This window comes from Chanodichthys erythropterus, chromosome 15, assembly GCF_024489055.1.
Source record: "Chanodichthys erythropterus isolate Z2021 chromosome 15, ASM2448905v1, whole genome shotgun sequence".
Taxonomy (NCBI): Eukaryota; Metazoa; Chordata; class Actinopteri; order Cypriniformes; family Xenocyprididae; genus Chanodichthys; species Chanodichthys erythropterus.
This window is the reverse complement of record NC_090235.1, coordinates 6,308,186-6,318,749: the sequence shown is the minus strand read 5'-3', so window position 1 is coordinate 6,318,749 and position 10,564 is coordinate 6,308,186. Positions and strand designations below refer to the sequence as shown.

At 33.1% G+C, this 10,564-nt stretch overlaps 1 long non-coding RNA gene across 2 annotated transcripts; it reads right to left on the bottom strand.

The window, feature by feature from the left end:
• Positions 1-9,009: 9,009 nt before the first annotated feature.
• Positions 9,010-10,314, bottom strand: LOC137002235 (uncharacterized). 2 transcript variants are annotated; one of them, XR_010891799.1, is made up of 4 exons: positions 10,202-10,314; positions 9,743-9,815; positions 9,457-9,608; positions 9,020-9,126 (listed from the first exon to the last, which is right to left on the bottom strand). It is a non-coding gene; the product is annotated as an uncharacterized lncRNA (long non-coding RNA). The 2 variants fall into 2 exon arrangements; XR_010891798.1 differs by having other exon boundaries at positions 9,010-9,608.
• Between the last annotated feature and the right edge of the window lie 250 nt (positions 10,315-10,564).

Below are 10,564 nucleotides of genomic sequence, written 5' to 3'. Positions count from 1 at the left end.
TAACTTAGCGGCTATTATTATGTAATAATAGGAGTTTACAAATTCTTGTTGTTTATTAAATTTTTTTTTTTTTTTGAGATTTCAGATAAAAAATGAATGTTTTTTTTTTACATTCACACACACCAGGTATGATATTACATCATACTTTAGATTAATTGTGATTTTTTTAATATTGAATATTGATAGTTAATCAAGTTTTGTGGTCATAATATATATTCAATCTTCAATATTAAAACAATCACTATATACAGCATATATATATATATATATATATATATATATATATATATATATATATATATATATATATATACATATATATATATATATATATGTCAAACCAAATTATTCAGACACCTTGAACATTTCAATCATTTTTGGTCCCAAATGTTTTATCAATTTTACTGGTAGTTCACTGTATGAAGAATGTTTGTGTATAATATTTCACAGTTTACTTTATTTTGCTATCTTCACTTACATAAATGAATGAAAAATATTAAAAATTATATCTAGTGTCTGAATAATTTTGGGTTTGACTGATATATATATTTATATTTATATATATACAGTCAAACCCAAAATTATTCAGACACTAGATATAATTTATATATAGTCAAACATTTTATGTGCAACTGACCTCCATACAGTCGTCTCATGTTTTTTGTACTGTGATTCTACTGTTTTTTTTTTATATATATATAAAAATGTATCATATTGGATGTAAAAAAATTGGTTTCTGTTTTGATTAGTTATCTTTCTGATTATATATTTTTTAAATATTTCAAATGAATGTTTAATGTAAAGTGTTTTTTCACATTCACATATACCAAATTTAATAATATTATATCATGCTTTCAAAAGCTGATCTAAAATCATGAAATTAATTCCGATAATTTTAATATTGATAGCTTTGATTTTTTAACAGTAGGAAAAATGTATGCATATAGTTTTGTGACCATTTCAAAAAATAAATATTTAAAATAATATATTTTTTTAAATAATGTAAATGTAATAAAAAGTTATTATTTTACATTTGCTTTAGTGCAATGACAATATAAAAGCAAGTTATTTGACATTATTATAATTTTGGAAATAGATTATAATATCTCAGTTAATATGTTACTCACACAGATTATTAAAGTTTGAAAGCCCCTGAACAGACTATTGATAAATGAGTCATTCTGACATTATATCATGCCAGGAACAATGGCCTGTTTGCATAAACTATTTTTTAAATCTTTGACTCCTTTTTTGGCAGAATAGTTGAAGTCAACTGCCTTTACTCCAGTAGTGCAGCAGACAAACCTTTGTTTAACGGTTGACTGATGTGTCAGAGATATACACCATAAATCCACAACAGTGGGGATTCCCAGTAGATGTGTGTAAATACAGTAAAGGTGCATGCTTGAGCACATCCTGGACTTGTTGCTCACTTCCGGCTCAACCTGTTGGACCTGATCTACAACTATAGCCGTGTTTACTCAGGCCTGTAGGCGAGAAACAATAAGCAGCAACAAACAGTTGTGTTTGAACAGAACAGAAAGAGCTGGAAAATATCTGTGGTGATGCTGCATTTATACTTCTAGAAGGACATTTGTGTGAAGCTCAGAGCTAATTACTTGAGTCCAGACGGTCATGTTGAATCAATTATGAATGGTATCTTTCATTTCAATGATATAAGCATTTACTGGTTCAGGTTACATAGCAACTGATCACATGTTGTTGTATTCCTTTTGCTCTATAGCTAAACAAATCTTCTTGTCACAATGGATCAGACCTATAGTGTGCTTTCTATAGGGATGCATGTTGAAGATGATGAGCTAAGCTTACACTACATAACCTCATGTCATTCACTGAGATCTAAATCAGATATGCTTGCTCATGCTGGCAATGACATCATCAGCGGGAAGGCTGTCACAGACCTGTGGTTGTGGACGGGTTGCATCAGCTGAAGCATGTCATGTATGCTAATAATGAGTTGTGTAGAAATGTTTAACATTTTTCTCTCTTCAGCATTGTTGCAGTGCCTTGGTACTGTATTATTATCTGACCTAATTGTTAACTAAATCCATCCATAAAAAAGTATTTGTAAATACATTAGAAAATGTATTTCTGTCCATAAAAAATGTAAAATTTTGTACCAAGGCTTCATTTATGTGATCAAAAACAAAGTAAATATTGTGAAATATTATTAAAATTTTAAGCAACTGTTTTCTATAATGTATTTTAAAATGTAATTTATTCATGTGATAGTAAAGCTGAATTTTCCGCATCCTTACTCCAGTCTTCAGTGTCACATGATCCTTCAGAAATCATTCTAATATGCTGATTTCAAGAAACATTTCTTATTATTAACAATAAATACAACCTATTAATGATGAAAGCAGCTTATTTATTTAGTTATTTATTTATTTGTGGAAGCCGTGATACATTTTTTCAGGATTCTTTAATGAATAAACAGTTCAAAAGAACAGCATTTATTTGAAATCTTTTTTAACATTACACTCTAAGAAGAAAAGGTTCAAAAATGAACCTTTTAAGGTTCCTGGCGATTGCAACTGTGGGGGAACCTTAAAGGTTCATTTTTGAACCTTTTTAAAAAGGTTCTAATTGGAACCTTGACTTAAAGGTGCATTAAAGCCTCATTAAGGTTCCATTTTGAACCTTTTCCTTTTAGATAGCAATAACATATATTCATAATAATTATTAAAATATAATATAAATTATACATTAACTATATGTCTTATATATAACTTATATAACTATATCTTAATCCCATTTCAAAAACATTGAATACAGAACACAATGATTGTCTATAAAATGTTTAATACATAAATATAATGAGCACAGGCACCAATGGACAGAAAAAAGGAATATTGTTTTTTATCATTGAAATAAATAAATAATCAAATAAATCATTTCATTCATTTATCTATAAATTTCCATCAACCTTTAACAGAATGTAGCTGAATATCTATAATTTTTATATTATTTTTAATCATTTAATTTTTAATTTATATATACTTTTTAAGATAATGTTTAAACAGGACATTACACAGGACATTTTTATTTTTCAAAGAATGTTAGAGTGTTTCTCGGCTTTGAAGCATATTCAAGGTTGAAGATGAAGTACATTGTGGTGACCTGGTCATATCGTCTACTTCACAGACCTTCTCCCCTTGCATCATTATTTCTAAAACAGACTGCATCCAAGGCACATCCATTTACAGTATATGCAGCACAGGGTTGGGTGTACGTGGTTCCTAAACAAGAAGAGAATAATGTTATATTCAATATAATATGTATGTATTCAATATAAACGTATTAAATGATACATAATTTCCATTATTATTTGCTTTTAAGTCATAATTTGAAATACAATTTTACTCACAACTGAGGGGACATTAAGGGCTGGATATCATGATAATATTTCCTTTGTGGAGTGATGTTTCATATAGTCTGTCCTCTCACTCTTTGTCCGTGTCATTTAGTCCTCTAAAAGGATTTGGTGATCTCCAAGCATTTGGTTTTCATTTTATCCAAGTGGATCCCAATGCGTTAATGATCTTCTCCTGAATAAATCTACCCACAAAAACATGTCTGCTATTCTTAAAAAACTTAAGTTGATTCTGTCTGGGACACTTACCCCAACTGCCCTTGACCTCTTTTGATACACATCTTGGTAAGACAGATTGTCCATCTACAAAAACAAAAGAAATATATTATTAAGCAAGTGCGTATAATTTTAGAGAATGCTGGAGAGTAAAAACAGTTCTCTATATTACCAGGTCTCTAACAAGCGAACAATTCAACAAGGTGTATTCAGCCATTGTTACAAAATACCAGTGCCCGGTTGCATAAAGCACCTTAAGTGTAATTTTCCCATAAGATCGCCCTTATGTTTCCCTTAAACTTAACGGTTATTTTCTGCAACACCCTTAAGTGTTACTTAAGGGTTTCTTTAGGTGAAACATCATAAACCCTAAGAATTTCCCTTAAGTAATCCTTTTAAAAACGATGTGTTGCATAAAGCCCCTTAACTGTCATTTCCCTAAGTATAACATAAGGTTTGGAAAACTTCACCTTAAGTGTTACAAGGAGTGAGCAGGTTCAAAGAGCTTTAAATGATACCAGATGAGGAATAAGGGTCTTATCTAGCTAAACGATCGGTCATTTTCTAATTTGTTTTTAAAATGTATATGCTTTTATATAAACAAATGATCTCCTTCAAGTGGTTCCGCCACTTCCGAATTCTTCAAACAGCATACCCTGTACGTCCTTCGCCTTCCCTATTCAACTTATGGAACCAATGCAGCGCCAGTTCCGTTTTTTTCCGTAAGTACAATAGGGAAGGCGTAGGACATACAGCATACAGCTTTTCAACTGAAAGAAAGACATGAACATCTTGGATGACATGGGGGTGAGTAAATTATCAGGAAAATTTTATTTGAAAGTGGACTAATTTAAGATATTTTTGTTGAAATCCAATGGCTCAGTGAGGCCTGCATAGCCAGCAATGACATTTCCACTCTCAAGATCCATTAATGTACTAAAAACATATTTAAATCAGTTCATGTGAGTACAGTGGTTCAATATTAATATTATAAAGTGACAAAAATATTTTTGGTGTGCCAGAAAAACAAAATAAGGACTTTATATACACACACACACACACACACACACACACATATACATACATACATACATATCAGGCATGTGATTAGCTAGAGATAAAAAAGCAGGAAACTCTGACCACGCACCCGAACCACGTCCCGGCACCTTTTTTTAAAAAATATATATTTTATCACATTAAAAGCTATGTCATATATTGTAATAATACATACTATTGTTCTGTAAAAATAAAAAGGAACATTTAATAATTACGACAATAATTAATATAATATAATATAATATAATATAATATACTAAATGTATTAATAGAATTGTTAATATTAAAGTACCTGCAAAATGTTTGGAAACAATTATTGATTTTAAAATAAGTCCCTTCTGCTCACCAGGGCTGCATTTATTTGATCAGTAAAATACAGTAAAAACAGCAACATTGTGAAATATTCTTACAAATAAAAAAAAGTTTTCTATATTTTATAAAATGTAATTTATTCCTGTGATCATTTTCAGCAACATTACTCCAGTCTTCAGTGTCACATCATGATCCTTCAGAAATCATTACAATTTGATTTGATGCTCAAGAAACATTTCTGATTATTATCAATGTTGAAAAGAGTTGTGCTGCTTCATATTTTTGTGGAAATTGTGATATTTGTTAGTTTTCTTTGAAAAAAAGGAAGTTCAATGAACAACATTTATTTGAAATTATATTACATGTATTTATCAAATATATTATTTATAAAGTATTAAATAGAAATATTCTGTAACATTTTAATTGTCTTCACTCTTCACTCACTTTATCACTTTAAAGTATGATGAATTAAAGTATTAATTTTTCTATTTTTTAAATCTTACCACAAATGTTTAAATTGGATTTCCACAAAAATTAAGCAGCAAAAACTGCGTTTTAACATTGATAATATAAATCATATAATATAGTATAGTATTATATAATATAAAAATCAGCATTTCTGAATAATCATGTGACACTGAAACTTCTCTTTGTAAACAACAAAATTATAAACGATTCTAATGACTAATAATGCGTTCCCAAATCCAAATTTAAACGTCACAAAGTAGCATTTACAGTTAATCGAAAATGAAAACACTACTGCTACAGCAAGCATGCAGCGCGTCAGACTATTATTTATATAACTAGGCTACATCACAGCCGTTGCAAATTATATATTAAATTCTCACCACCATTCATAAAAAGTTACCGAACACGTTTCAGCGCTGATTCTACTCGCATTTGGGGCGTTGAACCATTTGAACTCTTTTAGGGACCGTTCATATGTCGCATCTAAAAATGCATGGAAAACGCGTCGGCGCCGCTTTCTCCTTTCCAAAGCGCTCGGACGCTGCGGTGGCGTCTGCCGTTACTAAGCAACCATGAGCTGCGCTTTCCATGACGAGTTTGTTTCCGCAAAGGATATATGGATTTCCAGCACCGAAAATCACTTGCAGTAGCTTTGCCACAGCAGATTTAAAAATGTGTATCCGTGTACAGCTCTGATCAGATATTCCTACATCTTTGCTGACCTTTGTCCTGCAGATGGCGCCGCGCGGCGCTGGACCGTATTAGAAAACAAAACATTTTTGCGGTAATGCAACGAAAAATATTTAAGACCTATCGAATCTGAATTTAAGACATTTTAAGACTTTTTAAGGCCTTTTATTAGGAAAAATGTATTTAAGACTTTTTAAGGACCATCGGATACCCTGTAAATAGTGATGATGAGTGTGTCGAATCAGCGGTTCGGAGCGCCAAAGTCACATGATTTCAGCAGTTTAGTGGTTTGACACGCAATCCGAATCATGATTCGACACGGGTATAATGCTATATTCTGACTTATTCACACTGTTAAAGAATTGGATTCTCATGCTAAACGTGGCCAAAGTTTCAAAACACGAGTTGGACGAATGACGCTGTAAGAACTGTGGACGAACCAGACAAATGAATCATTTAGATGATTCTTTCAAAGCATAATTCTAATTCAGAATTGAGGTTCCGGCTCCGGACCGTCTGCAGATAAAGCCAGGCTGATTACTTTTACGACACATGCTTCCTGATAGCAGAAGCGACATACCAAAGGGTCACCCGAGAAGACAGAGAGACAATCCAGACCCTTTTGTTTCCTTACTTCACAGGAGAGCCAAAGAGACTGTTGAACAAATAAATCTGCTTCAAAATTGTTCCAACAATTTTAACGGACTTATCAAACATCTTTTAACTACATACATTTTGCATTATGTGTCCACAAGTACTACCTGTAAACAGTTAGGCTTTAAGAACACTCACAATTCGTGTAAATGCATTAACTCTTGACTGAATGACTGGAAGTATGCCTTATTTGGACTTAATTTGATTCTTTCTCCCTTTCCTATATTCTGACTTGAATGAAATCTGTTTAAAATGTATTGTATTTCATTTAATAGCAATTATGTTAAAATGGCACTCTGCTAAAGCAGAGACAGACCGGGATGTAACACTTAGGTTTTATTGGGGGCAGAGGAAGGCCCTCTTGAAACGGGTCAATGTCTGATTGGCCAAGACTCCTCAGAGGTGTGACAAACAACTCAGTTTAAATGATCATATTGCAAGATAGTGAATGGGAGAAGTTGGTTAGTAAACGAACTGGAGTTGGTTAGTTCTGGTAAGAGAAACCATGACCAGAGTACCAAGAACAATGGAGTAACAAGAAGAACAGACCAGCCGCTCATTAAAGCCATCCAACCTTCACTCACTTTTCTTTTCTTTACTTAATTTTCCTTTACCGCTGAAAGTCTCGTGTCCTACGTTTCGCCGCAAAGTTCAACCAACGACTTTTGCCGCTTCAACTCCAGCGACAAAGAGACTTCCTTCATTGTTCCACACGGACCTGATCTGGACCAATCATCGACTTGGGAAACCCCTCTCTGCACGACGAGGGAAATTCACCTTTAAGTCAACGCAAGCAAGTACCTCCAGACCAAAACTGAGCTGGTGCATAAATGAATGATTCATGGTTCGTTCTGTTCCTTGAAATGCATTGATAGGAATTCGGTTAATCAGATCACTCTCTCTCTCTCTCTCTTTCAAAACTCTTTCTCTCTCATTTCCTTCTTACTGCAACGCGTATGAATGTGTGTGTGTGTATGTGCGTGCCTTTGTGTTAGATTAGTTTGTGTTAGAATAAATAAAATCTCTTGTAGATTTTAAAAGGAAAGTGTCTTGTATTGTGTGCTTTATGATTTAATGTCTTAAACTGTGATCAAGTTACCGTGCTCTAATCAGTGTTTTCACGATTGTTGGATATTTATATCCGTTACAAGAGCTTATTGCGGCTCGAGCAAATGAACGCTGGACGAATCAGTTGCTCGGTCGTAATCTAAACAACTCTTTATAATTCCCTATAAATATTTCATTTGAGCTAATTTTACTTCCTAGGGTGTTTTCCCTACAACGGAGTACTGTATTTCTGTGCCAAAAATACTACACAGGCTTGTAGTAAGTGTTTTGAATTCGGCCATCACTAAATAAGTTGTTATTTCGTTTTTTTTGGCACACCAAAAATATTCTTGTTGCTTTATAATATTAATATTGAACCACTGTACTCACATGAACTGATTTAAATATGTTTTTAGTACATTAATGGATCTTGAGAGAGGAAATGTCATTGCTGGCTATGAAGGCCTCACTGAGCCATCGGATTTCAACAAAAATATCTTAATTTGCATTTCGAAGATTAATGAAGGTCTAGTTTTTAAGCATCTCATGCCATGTGTCACTTACCTGGCTCCTTACCTGTTTGTCTCATAATTGAGATCCCTCACCTTCATCGTCCTTTGTCTTCAGTCCAGACCAATCTGCTCACCATCATCTACAAATACAAAGAGACTGTTATCATCCAGCTAAGTTCATTCAACCTGTCATTATTCAATCTACTAACCTGTTTATTCTCCCCATCTCTGCCACCTGCAATAATAAACCTTTGTGAACTGTATTACCTCTGTTGTCTCCTTCTGTCCATGACACCATGACTCCTTTAAAAATAATATTATTTAAAATACTGTCAAAGGCTTTATGAAACTGCAGGGCTCTTTGACACGTTCTTACATACACTCTTCCAGTCTTGTCACTTAAGACTGGTTTTTGGTAACCAGGGCTAAACTAACCTTGTTGTATTGTTTGCTTGCTTTACCTGAAATTAAAGAAAGGCAATTTTACCCTCCATCTTTCTTTAAAATTATGCACTTACCTGTACTTCACTGTGGGAATTAACATATATATGTGCACATCTGATCAAACAGATTATTTTTTAACTCCATTTGCTTTGTGATAAAAAAAGAGAGTAATAAATACATTTTATAAAGAAAAAAATCTCCACTCTCCTCAAGTTTTTTTGTATTGCTAGTGGGGTAGCTGATAAATTTCTGGTCACCCTGTTTGAGCAGTACATTGTGTTGAGATTGATCCATGTGAAATACCAACTCAAGTCCTACAGAAACAAAAAACTGCAGAGAGGTGCATGTTATAATGGTACTACTAACAGCTCAGTAATTTGTAACGATAGCAATATAGTTTAGCTAAAAGTATGTGGAAACCTAACCATCACACCTATACAAGTTGATGGGCATCCCATTCCAAAACGGGAATGCAATATAAGTTTAAAGCAATGCAAGTTGTTTTGGATAACAGTGTCAACTAAATACATACATGTGAGAAAATGCTAGTCACTGAATTCTTCAGTACAACCTATTAAGTAATTAAAAAATGTTAATAATAATTAATAGAGGTGTCCACAAACTTTTTTTAAACTTTAAGAGTATATGTAATAAACTTACACATGAATGGTGTGTGTGGTCTTGGTAGGCATCTCAGTCTTTAGGTTTTCTTCTAATCTTATGAATTTTACTTGATCCTTCAATTTAAGGAATATTTTAGGTATCATAGTTTTCAGTTAGGTTCATTCAAGTGTCCGCATCAATTCCATTGTCTGTTAAAACAACAGGATTCATTAGGAGAATGTCATATCTGCTTAATTGTGAAAATGTCTGTTTTGCTGCAATGGGGAAGTTAAACAGAGTGTGCATTTTTGTGAGATAAACCTTGAAATGTAGGGATGATCACCTGGAAACTGTTGCCATCAACCAGTCAGCCACATGGATTTTCCAGTGAATCAGCTCTGAGCTCATTCTTGCCTCTATATGCAGAGAAATGTTGCAATTTAGAAAACAATGCGTTATAAAATATGAATAAAAACAAACTTTTCATTTTTACTAAATTCTCTCTCTCTCTCTCTCTCGGGCGCGCGAGCAAACACGCGCACACACAGTAAGGATAAAAAACGGGAAAATATCTTGAAATAGTACATGTGGAAAAGGTGTAGTAAGTGGTAAGTTACACCCGGAATTATTTCTCCAGGCCGTTAAATTGACAATATTGTGGCCGCATTAACACGACGTGTCTGCTTAGGCCCATCGTCATTTATTCATTATCACACACCTTAAAGTTATTATGACATTAAATAGGTGTTTCATAGCTTTTTCAAAAAGTTAATAGTTTATTTGAGACGTTATGTTGTCTTACCTCAGATTTTTGTGTCGTTCCGCTCAGTCCCACTCGGTCCCGCTGCTGCCGCTTCAAAATTTGTAACGGTTTTTTCCACGTGACCACTGACATCATTGCGCGAGAGAGACTTGTGGAGATTCAGTGCATTGTTGAGGTCTTAAAAATAGAAAGGCTATTAAGACCGATCTTGTACTCTCTAAATATGTTTAATTTGCATCCTTTCATGTAATATGGTCTCTTTTATTTTTATTTCTATTTTGTGTTGTGGTTATTGTTTGTCTTGTATGTCTATTTTAGTAGTGTTTTTTGTGTATCAACCCTGGCATAAACAGATGTTGTTGTATTGTATTGTTAATACTGAATAATAAAAAAAAAAAAAAA